This window comes from Ambystoma mexicanum, chromosome 3p (assembly GCF_040938575.1).
Source record: "Ambystoma mexicanum isolate Mex_15411 chromosome 3p, UKY_AmexF1_1, whole genome shotgun sequence".
Taxonomy (NCBI): Eukaryota; Metazoa; Chordata; class Amphibia; order Caudata; family Ambystomatidae; genus Ambystoma; species Ambystoma mexicanum.
Window position 1 is genome coordinate 1,201,170,275 of NC_090925.1, and position 14,207 is coordinate 1,201,184,481.

A 14,207-nucleotide genomic window follows, 5' to 3' on the forward strand; every position below is an offset into this window, starting at 1 on the left:
AGACAAGGGCTATCCAAAAACCCACTTTAACCACATTGTTTAGACTGGTATCACAAGTTTCTAGGGCAATGGAGCTATGTCCATATTTTCACCAAAACACTATGATGTCTGTTTAAAAAGGCTATGTGACTATTGTTCCAGTAAAGCAAATGATAATCCTACAACAACAATGGGGTAATTTTGTAAAAGTGCTAGCTTGACAGACCTGACCATCATCGTATGCATGTACATGTGCAAATTGATCCCCTCTGCAATTTTCCTCGTTTGCACTATGAAGTGTAAACAAATGTGTGTAAAACCTGGCAAAAGCAGATTTACACACATCCATCATTCATCGTAGTGCAAAGAAGTGTAAATGACTCCCTTTGTGTACACTTGAAAAGAAACATTTGAACAGATTCATGTCGTATTTGCCTTCTTTCAGCAGTTGCTAAAAGCAGACAGATTCCATAGGAATCCAATGGTTTCCTCCAGAATGAAAACTGCATGCTGACAGATAGCCATTGAGTTTTAACAGGCAGAGTGGGAATGGGAGGGAGAAATGGCCTTCCCGTTCCGCTCCCCCACTCTACATTCCAAAGCATCTAAAATCCCCTGGGTGCAAAAGGTGGTGTTAAGCCAGACATAACACTGTTGCTACTCCTGGGGATTCAAATGACTTCAAATGTGTTTTACTGTGGCAATACTGGCTATGCTTTGCTTAAAATGTCATCACAATTTTCCAGGACAAAGTAGATGCCAGCATGGTAAATGATAATCAGTGATTATTTATGGCAATTTGAGAGTAGTTTAGCATTGTTGATATTAAAAAGGTGATATAAACTGAAAGACTGGCATACTGAGCAGCACACTGGCATGCTTAGCTACCACGCATTGCAATGGCATCTGATGCCATGTACAGCTTTTTCTATTTCTATTGGAGCACAATTTATTTTCAGTTGCATGCTGTACATCAGCAAAATGTTCCTATAGACTGTTAGAAAAGTGGTAGCTGAATAATTTAAAAGAATACTGGGTGTGAGATCGCCACCACATCCCACTGGTGAGCTTGTGTACACTCGCTATGCTTGCTCTGGTTCATTTATTTTACTCTGCCACAATGCTTCTGCCACAGAGATCAACAGAAAATAGCGCTGTGTCCTACACGAACAGCAAACCAGTAGCAGCAAGCAACATTTTCACAGAACGTCATTCTTTAATGCACAGGCAAAAAGGCAAACGTTGTACCTTTTGATATGTTTGTGGAAACCCAGCTGTGTCCCTGCGTCATACTTTAGTCACCGCTCCTTCAAGTTTATTTTCTCTACATGGAATCTCCTTGAGTCACACACAATTTAGAGGCATGCAGTGAGTCTATTCCACAGCAACCGACCTATTTGACTTTAAGCTGTATTCATCGTTATTTCCAGTCCAGACTATTGCAGTGCAATGATGTGTTATGTCAATATAGCAGACCATACATCATCAGCCGCTGTTGAACGATTTTTATTCTGTATGTGGATGTTATTGTTCTGAATGTACATTTGTATTCTTAACTGAAATAATAGTTCTAATTATGTAGTGTGATACACGGTGAGCATGTTTTCTCTTTGATAAATGTGGTATGGGCAATGGACCCATTCTAATGGGATGATAGATTGTATATGGTGTGTGAACTTTAAAAAGAAAATAATAATAATACAAGTATATATTTCAATTGCCATTCATCACCGCCATGGGGCAATACTACATGGGGCCCAACACTGACTAAACACTAAAGAAAAGCAATAAAAACGCCTGCAGCCCGGAAACACATAAATCAAGTGAACAAGACAGCACTAGGGAAATCTGAGTGACGGCATCAAAGTCCACTGGTGACTATGGCTGTCATGGCGTGGCCAACCAATGTTCACATGCCACAAGAGTTTAGCAGGTGACCAGGAGGGCGGATCACAGGTGTGGCTGTTCCCATACACACATCCCATCTCCTCTCTTCAGTACAACAGCTTTTGGTTACATGCCTGCCATAGAAGCCTCAAAGCACAATCATAATGAGCACTAGACTTCCAAAGTTTATTCAAGGCAATAAAACTAACATGATAATGAGAAAAAGAAAAAGAAAATTTCATGTAAAGGAAAATTCTCTGACTAAATGCCACCAATCCCATAACACTGGTTTCTTAACTGGATCGCGATACAGGTATTGATTATTATGACTGCTTGCAATATTAATAGATTCAGAAATGCAAAAAGAGGGTAAATGATCGAATGCACTAAAGGAACAATATACTTAAGTCATTTAATGAAACTCACCTCTTATGTATAAATACGAATGAAGCAGATGTACATGTATTTCAGTAACATTAGCTACATTTTACTCATCTCAGGTAAAGGTTAAAGTGATCTGCAATGGAGAAAATACATAGTTGAACTTAGCAGTGTCAAAAACAATTAAAGCTGTCAGAAGCTAGGACACACCCTATATAGATTATGTATAATTAGTTAGAATATGTACACAAATGTAAACACATTGTTCGTGGAAGTGGAGTTTGTGGCGGGACCCACTTACTCCTGCGCACCCTTTATTTGATTGTTGGTTGAATAAAACCTGCAGCCAGAGTCGTAGTTTGTCAAGGAACCAACTCCATGGTTCCTCTGTCTAGAAGAATTGTGGGGAGTGACAAACTTATGGACTGGAAAGGCGCTGGTTGGATTTGATAGTCCAGTACCTGTTTGTAGGCAGTTTACACACAAAATATAGACGATCCAGGTTGTTGATTGGTCAAAAACGAGTTATTTTAAGGTTTTTATTCCTTGTTGTAATCAGCAGCAATGAAAGACATCCTTGTATGTAAATATACTAGTCATAGCATGATGATATGTTACACAGCCGACGCGCGTTTCAACCTTAGTCTTTTTCAAGGCCAATTGAGTTATTTGGTGAGCTTCAAGGTTTAATGGGCTGGTCCTACCCATGTATGGGTGCCAGACGGCTGCATAGCCGTTCTGTGGCCGGGTCGGCAAGTACGTTGCTCACGGTTGTGGAGTCGATGATCATCTGACCAATCAACAACCTGGATCGTCTATATTTTGTGTGTAAACTGCCTACAAACAGGTACTGGACTATCAAATCCAACCAGCGCCTTTCCAGTCCACAAATGTAAACACACTTTCAAATATAAGACTTTCGTAGGTATTAATGAATCAAAATACCACACATCAAAGGTTTTAGGGACAAAGGATTACTATGATTACAATGTGACTACAAATTGTACTTTATAAACATATAAATACTTATAAACATACAAAGCTTTATAAGCATATATTCACATTGCATGCATTTTCAGTTTCAGCTTGAGGGCCTCATTGCTAGTATGGTGATAACATTAAAAGCAGACCGTTTTTTGAAATACCTACTTATAAAGAAATACACACTAATTATCAATTGAGACTACATGAAAGAGTCACAGCATGGGGTACAGAAAAATGACTGACGGGGTAAAAAAGGTGTCACTTACCCCAATCATCACTTTCTAAGCCCATATGCCATAGTGTATACCATGGAATCCTAACTCATCATTAGGTGGTAGGTTTAATAATAGGTGGTATGCCAAATGCATTATGTTTTTACGGTTACAAACATACTCATAATTATGCTCCAAATATTTTTTGGGAGAGTGTTTGCCACCATACACAATGTTTCGGATGTTTAGATGAAAAGGCTGATCTTGACGAACAATTCCAATGAGAAGGATCCCTTTGAAAAGGGTTCAGCCGTAGGACTGCAATTATACAATACTCCTCATCAAGAAGCCCACCATCCAATTGCAGAGCCCAAAGCGATCCGAAAAGAAAACATTGGCATCATAATCCTGCAATGCTGTGTTCATTCACATTGTGTAAAGAAATGTTTTGTGAATGAAAATCACATGCCACATTTTAATAAATAGGATCTGTATTGTTTTCCTTTCTAAAATATTTTTCACACAATACGGATACTTAAACCATTGGTAACTCCCATTTTTAATAGAAAAAACACTACCACATGGATGCAATATTAACATTTTTTAGAAATGCACATAGAACCAGGAAATTAAGGAATGAACAAGGCCATTACTTTGGCCTACTTTGCACAAAACATTGGTTAAAGTGGCTAAAATGTCCATTAGAAAGTGACCATCACTGTTCTGAAAGTCTCTGTTACTTATATTTTTGACATAGCAGCATTGGAGGCAACAAGTGAATTTGCTGAAAGCAATATGGAGGCAATCATATTACATCAAAGGGCACCTTGTTTGTCAGGTGAGATTCCAAATGTTGATGACAAGTACTGTAGTTAATTGAATTAATGATGCATGCATCACTGTTATATTATGCTGCACCAGTAGAATGCTCACTCGTATGTATATCAATAGAAAATATAATATACATTTATGATACATATTTGGTCAACTTCCTCAAAATGAGTCAACCAAATGTACAATAGCATAATGCAGTTCATTTTAAACACGTACCCTTCTTGGAAACCAAAACCTAACCCAGAAGATCGTTCGGATTATCATCCAAAATGTAATATTGCTTACATGACAAAGCTCTTGGAGAAGGCAGACTAACTTCAATTACAGGAATTTATTGAATAAAACCCTGTATGAACCCACTCAAAGCAGTTTTCGCCCCTGGCCAGGAGAATTAACTTGTGGTGATGGTTGTTCTTGGTAAGATCAGACTGAAGCTGCATAGGGGTACAGTTATTGTGTCTTGGAGCTATCGGATGCATTTGAAACGGCCAGCAATGCCACCCTCCTTTCCAGAGGTCATTGGATAGGGATTCAGGATTCTGCATTTCTCGGTTGCATAGATGTCCTATTCCAGTTCAGAAGATATATTGCTGTTCCTATCTAAGCCGTCAATCCTCAACCTCTTCCCTGTTAGTTTCCTCAGGATTCAGCTCTCGCAACTCTTGGTTGAATGTGCACCTCCTGACTCTGGTCCACACGGTTCATTCTGAAGTAAAATAGAACTGTGTTTTTTGTGTAAATTATGTTGAAGATACACACATTGTTTGAGATGTGTAGTAGTGAGAACCTGCACAAAGCAGAATGTGAGGCACAGTGGGTGCTTCGCTAAATGATTCAGTCGACATAGAACATAGGGCCTCATTACGTGTTTGGCTGTAATTCACCATACATCAGCTGAATAACTGCCAGTAACAGGTCACTGTTACCGCCACTTGGTTCCGTGGAGTTATTATGGGATTGCAGTGGTGTTCATTTCCCATTTTATTAGTCCATAGGACTCCTTGTTGATTTTTGCCGGATTTACCACCTGTGGAATTGCTGCGTGGTAAATCCACTGATTTTAGGCAGAACGGAGGAAGATTTACCTCTGGCTTTTTCCTGGAGTTAAATAGTCCTCCCTACCACCAAACTTGTAGTAGGGTGGTGCGGTAATGTGGTGGTAAAGTGGCAGTAATGGACTTACTTCCACTTTACTGCCATTTTTACCCGCACCACTGTACTTGTAATGAGGACCATAGTTTGTAATGTTATGGACTATAGCACAAGCACATACCAGTTAAGGTTTCAACCAAATCCAGTGTTGTTAGTATATTAATATCTATTGATTTTTGGTGCTCAACACATGTTTTTTACACTGCTGTGTTTTTTAAGGTCAATTATCTTTTGTAGCATAGACAATATAATACTATTCAGTTGGTTCTGGGAAAATAGAAAGGAAAAGGAACAAAACATAATATGCCTCCATCATTCTTTTGAAGCCTTTCATGTGATTGCAACAATCCTATAATAGCACATCGTCTTAAAACAGAGCAAACCACATCCATCATATAAGTGATTTGTACAATCCCATTGTATACAATATCTTTATGGATATGAAATATCAATATCAAATGAAAGGAAGGCCAAATGCAATATACAGTGAAATACTGGGTGAATGAAAACAGGTCTAATACTATGTTTAGGCTTTTTGGACTTTATTAAAATTTCATTTTTGCCCCTTGGAAATAACGTTCCCTTCTAGGGTTTTTTTCCAAAAATGTCTGTACCTAAATAAGGCCTGAATAAGGTCCAAATTGAAATAGGACATGTAATATCTTGGTCTTAATAAGCCTTTATTATATAGGCCAGGTATTTTAAACAGTAACAATTTTTAGTTCATTATTGCAATCCTGAAACTGCAGGGATGAGCAACCTCAGTTATCCAACTGTTAGAGAAGATTCAAATTGGCTAACTGATCAAATGGCACTTTGTATGTCAGTGATGCTCATTCAAAAAAGTGTGTCAGGTTCTAGTGGGGAAATTAAACAAAGAAAGGTCAGTTATATGCCCATAACATTATTTTTATGTATTGTGTTTAGCCTACAAAAGTAAGCTGTTCCCATGTGAAAAACACAGAAAGATTCAATGTTTAGTATTAAGAAAAATGATATAACATTTTATCAACAATAAAATGACTTTTCACCCGTCCCACAGATATACCAAATCCATCTTTTTTCCTCTAAAACCTGAAAGTAAATCATTCAATTTGCCCCAAAAAACACGTAGAAAGCATACAACGCCAAAAACTATTTCTTCGTGCGACCCCACATTCTCCTAATCAAGAACATGTCAGTCAGTGACACCTCACCCAAATAGCGCAGACGTAGCTCACCAAAACTGGGACAAAACAAGGTGATGTGTTTGAGGGTTTCTACTATGGTGGTCTTACAAAATCTGCAGGTGTTGCTTGTTAATGATTTCTCCCACTTAGACCTCCTTTCCAAGGTTGCAAATTGGTTTAGACGAAAGCGCAGGTAAAAGGCACAGATCTTTGGGCAAGGGAATAATGACACATACATCAAATTAGGCCCAGGCTTACTTATAAACCTTGCATATTCCGCGTAGAGTGATAGATTGGCCAGTAAGTCTGAGGTTTCGGCTCAGTCGGCAGTGTATAATTTGCACTTTACAACCCCTGGAGTCGTCCTCAACTCCTCCGAGGAAAACCCAATGTGATTGAGTATGCCACACAAGGTGAGCTTGAACTGGGCCAAAGTGGAAGCAGAATGAGATTGGGATGGTTCACACAAGGATTGGTAAAGGGAGTTAGTTGGAAGATTCAGCATTTTATCATATTCAGCTAACTTTTTCCATAAATCTCTGACCGCCAAAGAGACACGGCCCAACTCATGTCTGACCACAGCGTTGGGTATGGAATTATTCAGACCCAAGGTTCTCTTTCAAAGGAGCCCCTGGAGGATGTTAAGTGGGGCCCGCCAGGTTGAAGGAAACTATACCTAGACCATAAAGGACTACTGGTTTGATGTTTTTAATATAAAACCTGATCAAGGGGCACCAGGGAATAGCGACATAGTTGGGAATAGATTTGCTTCATTTTTGCCAAAAAAGTAAAAAATCCCTCCTTGAAAAGGGTGATCCAAGACCCCCTAGAATAGTTGTTTACAGGATTTAAGCCCGGCTACCTCATTGACCCCACCCTTTCCAAGGGCTGTTCTCATATCCTTCAACAGTAGGTTTTGGGACTTTTCTTAGTGGACAAAATGACAACCTTTGATTTTTGCCTGTTAATTTCCAAATTATTCAGGACCGCATACTGGAAAAAGAGGGTCAGTTTCGGATGAAGGCCAATTGGAGTTTTATCAAGGAAGATGATATCATCAGCAAAGGCGAGCCAGGTTAGAACTAAGTTGCCCAAAATTACCGGATTGGTGTTTCCCACCTCTCAGAGGGCTGCAATGTCTGATATGTGCAGGTTGAAGAGGGTTGGTGCAACCCGACAACCCTGCCTCAGCCCCACAAAGGTAAGCCATTGACCCATCCCTCGTCAGCCTGATCCTCAAAGAAGAATCCCCATGTAACAGTGCCAGGATCTGGACAATTTTTAGTGGGACCTTCCACTCAATGAGTTTACACCAAAGGGTCTCTCTGCTGACCATGTTGAAGACGCTGGACATGTCTATAGAAGCCATATAGGCAGAGCCCACCGCCCCCTTATTGATGGCCCCAGAGAGATGAGAAAGAATTGCGCCATTTAGAGAAGTACCCATTCCCGAGCGGAAACCCACTTGGTGTTTGGACAGTAGATTGAGTTCCTCCACATGACGGGAAAGGTCTCCCAGAAGAAGTTAGGCAAAGATTTTGCTAGAAGCAACTAGCAGGGCGATGGGTCTGTAGTTCGTCGAGTCAGATACAGCGCCCTGCTTGTAGATGGGAATAATAATGGATTGCTTCCAAGTGATAGGGAGGGTGCCCTCCTGGTAGATGCTCTTAAAAAGAGTCAGCAGAGGACCCACCCATAATTCCCATAAAACATTTATTTCAGCAAAAATTGATTGTGCAGTTTGGTTAAAGGACAGTAGAGTTATGTGGTTGATTTGGAATCCCTAATTCACATCAAATTAACTATCAAGCCATTTATTTTAATATCAGAATCCATTTAACAGCCCACCTAGTAAATAGGAAAACTTCATATTTTTACAAAGAGCTTCATTGTAAACTTTGTGTTGAGAAGCAGAGTTCACAAGTGTTTTTTTGTGTTTAAAGTGCTCAGTTCTTTATCCTACATGCAGCTTTGAAAATGAATAAATGAATATACAGATATACCTGTGTTTATCATCCATGTACCTTCCCTTTCCATTCCTGTGCACCATCATTAATTTTAACCTTGGGTTAAATTTGCATGTTTTAGGATTCACTGCAAACTTAATTCAAACTCTTATCTTCCTCCATCTCAGGCAACTGGAGCCTATCAAGTACTTTTTTTTAATTCTTTGCATTTTTGTATGTTTAATTTTCCTTTTTGCTTTTAAAATCAGGGCCACAAGCCAAGAATGCAAAGAGATAACAAGGACTGCATCAGCATAATCTGTGGTTTGTTTGCTTCAAAATAATTATGCATAATATACATGAAGAAATAAAAGGCATTTTTCTCTGCACTCGAAAAACAGAGTTGCCATGGCTTTTTCGAACTTGCAAAATGGAAGCTGTCCCCCGTCTGAACCATCCGCCTGAAAGGGTTGCAATGAAAACAGAAATGTCAGCATAACGTGCTCAAAAATGTTTAATCTCGCCTTGATCATTTCTAGCGCGATAGTTGCTATCACAGAAGGATCACAACCCTGCTCAATGCAATATGTGCAACCTCAGATGTAGCAGTCCCTGCGAAGAATTGCTAACTTTGAAGGAAGTGGTGATTAGAATTTGCTGAAACAGTAAAACATTCTGACTGTCAGGTCAAGAGGAATTTTAAATGTGATGGTAGAACTGTGGCGGGACACCTTAACAGCACATCCGAAGGAAATTAGGCGAAACCCTAAACAGGTCGATGCATCTGACAGCTGCCACGGGCTATTTTATCATTAAACACCTATATCCGTGTCGCACGTGAGTAAATTGCTCAGCAGAATTCCTCAGATTTCTGAATGCCGATGTTAGCAACATCTAACAAATCTCTTTTGTGCGGCGGCTATAGTGTTTGTAGATTAGAATTCAATGAAAACCTGCAGGAGAAGAAAACTCAAGAATTAAAATGTATGGTGGTTCCAGGCGCCCTGGAGCACACAGCGGCCGCCTGACAAGGATTTATTTTTCACACGGCAATTGAAACGAGGCCGCTTAACTAAACACGCAGTGAAAACCATGCTTGTCACAATTTACCTTTTCACCGCTAGGTGGCAGTGTCGGATTATTTCTTAGGCCCCTTCAAATGGGATGAATTGAAATAGTAAAACCCTATGTATGCTCGAATTTTCTTAACTTGATTGAATATTTGACCAAGACCAATTGTTACAACTAACGTGTGACAGCGTCCTTTTATTCCATGCGATTGTAACCAGGAACACCAGTACATTCGATTGCTCAGATTTGTGATGTGTATTATGAAACACGAGCCCTGGTACTCTGCCACACGGGAGCAGGCGCAGGCGCGGACTCGCCCCCTGGAATGTACTTTGAAAAGAAGATTGAGGTGGGATCTACAGTTGGGGCTGTTACAGCCTGCATCTCATCCTGTTGGGGGGGGCATCCCCCTCACAGTCTGCCCTTGGCTTTGATCCTCACACAGTGGTTTAGGCAGGCTGTGGGCTGAAGGTCAAGGCCCGCCCTCTTTTAGTCAGAGCCCAATCTGCACCATTACAGGCAGAGGGCGGGAGAATGTGGAGGGGCATGTGGGCGGGACTGCTGCTGTTCTTATGAGATTGACTGCTCACACGTGCAGACCAAGGACATACTGAAAGGTACAGCAGCAATCTCACACGGAATTCAGACAGTATAGGGGGGAATAAAAGCCCCATGAGACACATTGCTCTGGCTGGAGTTAAGTTTCCTCCATTGCATAAAATAAAACGATCTCACCTATTGCAGCTTTCGTGAATGGAAATGGAACCTGGACTGAGGACTAAACACAAACATCCTTTTGGGCAGCATGCCCTCTGACTGCGGGATGTTTGATTTTCATGCTGCGCCTAGAAGCACTTGTGTACAGGCGCTTTATAGATGCCATATCATATTATATCATGCCACTGTAGAAGTGCGCATCCATGCTAGGGGCTCTTACACACACGGATCGCTCGTCTATAAAGGAAAGCAATGGGAACACCTGCAGAACGACCCGGCTGCTAAAAGCAAACACAAATAAAACCCGGGGATACCTGAATGCTCCAAGCTCAGACCCACGCAGGAGGGTCTAACAGATAATCTGTTGCATCTGTCTACCTGTGGTGATCCCACAGGGTCTAACCTCTCTCCCTGGCTGCTCAACCAATACCTGGCACTTCTTGCCCACCACATTGCCGCGCTCTGCCCCAACTTCCAGTGCTATGCGGATGACACTCAGCTCATTTTCAGGCTTCCCTCCGCCACCCCTTCTCATCTCTGATTGTCTGTCTGCTATCCAGGAGTGGTGTACTGCCAATGATCTCTGCCTTAATGCCAGTAATGCCAAGATTCTCCTCACTGGCACACCCACTCCCTCCTTTCCTGTCACTCTCTGGCTGGCCTCTCTTGGCCCTCTCCCTGCTCCCACCTGTCAGGCTAAAAACCTCAGGGTCATATTCGACTCCACCCTTTCCTTCTCTCCTCACATCTCTGACATCTCTAAGAAGTCACACTACCAGCTGCACCTCCTCAGAGGTATTCTTCCTTTCCTCTCCTTCCCCCAGAAGCTCACTGTCTCCAGAGCTCTGGTTCTGGACTACTGCAAAATCCTCTTTCTAAATCTGCCTGCTTCTACTCTCCGCCCTCTGCAACTCATCCAGAACAGGACTGCAAGACTTGTCCTTGGCCTCAAGGCCAGGGGTCGTATCTCTCCAGGACTGAAATATCTCCATTGGCTCCCAGTGGCTGCGAGGATTAAGTTCAAAACCCTCTGCATTGTCCACAAGGCCTTCTGGGGCCTAAATACCTTCAACTCTCTCTTCCTAAATATCTTCTTTCTCGAGCTCTTCGCTCATCTGCCTCCCTCTGAAACAGCCTCCCTGCCTCCCTCAAACTTGAGGAGAATCATCAGCGGTTCCGAAAGCACCTCAAAACCTTTCTCTTTGCCTCTGCTTTGTCTCCTCCTCTCCCCTGCTGACTTCCTGGCTGAAACTGAAACTGCACTGGTCACCTGGCCACCTTCTGATCTCAGGCTCAGGTCCCCTCCCCCACCAGTCGCACACCTGCACTGCCCTCCTGGCAACAGTCCCACTACCAGCACTTGACACCTGATGTCTGCACTTACCCTTGCACATGCCACCTGCCGTACTTTACTTATGGTTATTATTCTATTATCACATGTACTGCACTGTACCCTCCCCATTCCCCCTCACTTTCCCACTTTCCCCTTCCCATGCACTTGTGCAATCTAAATGACACATGGCCTAGTAGGATCGTTCTCTATCTTCCCTCTGTACCCCCTTGCCTCTTTGCGCCTTGAAACACTCGTGTATAGGTGCGTTTTAATGCCATATCATATCATATCATATCATATCAAAGGCTTTTAACACATTCATTTGTGGATCTGCAAATATGTTGCACATTATGCATAGTGCATATTGCCAATGGACTTGCATGTGACAAACATTGATTGCATGTGGGTGGCTCTCAGGCTGTTCTGGGGAGTGTTGAAGTCGAAACACAGTACAGCGCATAGGGTAGTTTGCAGAGATCTCAAGTTGTGGCTGTCAAGTATGAAGTAATAAGCATGTCATGGCTTTAAGGCGCTCACATAACATTGCATTCTTGTCTATGTAGTCCGCAACTTTCATGCATCTTTACGCAGTTGATCATTTTAAATACGATTTAGCTGGGTAATACTACCATGTATTATTTCAAATGCTGTGAAGCTACTTGTACTCATTGTGACACAATGAGGTTCACTGCTTGCGCCAAGTAGTCTCTTGACTGTAGTGGTTTATCAGGAAAAGGGCCCAGGAGCCTGTGTGGACCGGTACACAGTGGGAGAGCCAGATTCCTAATAAAAACACGACATTTTACAAAGTTCCCCCCATCCTTCTCCCTCTCACTTCTGCCATTCTAGATGCTTCCTTGGAACAGACCACACTTATGGGAGGCTCAGCCTACTGAGGAGATAAACCAGTGAGAGGAGAATGCACCATTCTAGTGACAATTGCATATATTCTACACATCGTCGCATTAAGTTTCAATAGTTGTATCAGAGCTCAACCCCCCCACACACACACAGCCACAGTTAGCAATATAACCGTCGAACACAACACATTGAATCACAAAGGAAACCCTCATCTTTCCAAACTACTTAGGCTACACCCATATTGTCTGTTTGTTAACCATTCAAAACGGTTTGATTTCCATTGTTTGTCATATCACACACTAAAAGCTGCATGTATATAGCAATTACTATAAGCAAGACACCTTATCACACAGTGCGTCGTGTTGTGTGTCTGAAAAACCCAAAGGTTTCTTTTGGACTCACATTCCTTTGTGCTCTTGTACAATGAAAGGGGGCTTTTTATTTTAAGCTTGTCCTTTATCCTTTTAGTTAAAAGTATGTAGTAAACCATAAAAGCTCAAAGAAAAAAACGCCCGCTATGGTATAGAGTAGCGGGGCAGAGCAGCATATTGGTGCCATGAGTGCTCTTCTGGCTCCACCCCCTACGTATGCACAGCAGGACACCACGCAGATCATATTGCCAATCCCGCTCGGTGGGGGCTCGGCCGCTCGGTGATCCAATCTGCCCTGTGCAAGCGCACTGTGCACACAGAGCAGATTACTCTTTGTGCACAGTGCTTGCACAGGGCCGATTAGATCTCTGAGCCCCCACCTTGGTGGGCTCGCAGTCTAATCTGCCCTGCAGTGCAAGCGGACTGTGCACAGAGCATTTTACTTATTTTGTACTTGCTCCCCTCCGGTGCTTTAATTTTAATTTTACCCCTGTTTCCTTTGTCGCTCTGGGGTTTGTTCTTATTTGGTTATATACAAATAAGAACAAACACGGAGCCAGCACACATTCATATCTGGCCTCTAAAAAATGCAGCACATCAGATAAGTTATATATCACCTGAAGTGCTGCATTTGACCCTGTGCGATATGCAGAAGGCCTTTTGGCCCGCGAAGGTGGGGACATCTAATCTGCCCTGCGCAGGCTCGGTTGCGGCACGAAATAGCTGTTTTCAAGTGGTAATGATATCATATTTTGAGTGCACCAGTGCCATGGAAGTGGTTTAAACTGGAATCGATATACAGTGTGGAGTTTGGAAAAGAAGCAGCATGAAAGAAATTGCGCCGTTTTAAACTATTATTTTGGCAATTTCCTTTGATCGGTAGTCAACTGCCAGCTCTGCCCCCTCTAAACCCTGCCTCCTCGGACTCCGCCCCTTCCTCCAAACTCCGCTCCCACCCCGGCCCTTGTGGGATCCCCCACCACATTGTTTTCCATTTCCACCACTGGGCATGTGTGTACTATGCCAGGTGCTGCCCGTTCCCAGATCACATCAGAAAGAGTGCAAGTGTGACCTGTGACAGGATTGGGTTAATTAATTCATGCTCTGTATGTTTCACTTGACAATGCATCTGGTGGCCCAGTTACCAAAGAAATTCTGTAGAGCACCTACGGTCTATGGTCCGGTGATGTCAAGTTTCCCCAAGTCTTGTATGAGAAAGTTCATCCAGTTCTGTCGTTTTCTTGGAACAGAGGGTCCTATAGGCCAACATTTGAAATGGGAAGACAAAACTACAATTCCCAGAATTCCCC

At 42.2% G+C, this 14,207-nt stretch overlaps 1 protein-coding gene across 5 annotated transcripts in view; it reads right to left on the reverse strand.

Moving 5' to 3' along the window:
- Positions 1-14,207, reverse strand: part of MYOT (myotilin) — a 546,673-nt gene that overhangs the window by 352,719 nt on the left and 179,747 nt on the right. For 3 of the 5 annotated variants that reach the window (XM_069652618.1, XM_069652619.1, XM_069652621.1), the window contains one exon: positions 2,293-2,383. The exons of the other annotated variants lie outside the window; for them this stretch is intronic. The gene's annotated coding sequence lies outside the window, so the exon portion shown is untranslated. The remainder of the gene's footprint in view (positions 1-2,292; positions 2,384-14,207) is intronic. 5 annotated transcript variants of the gene reach the window in all.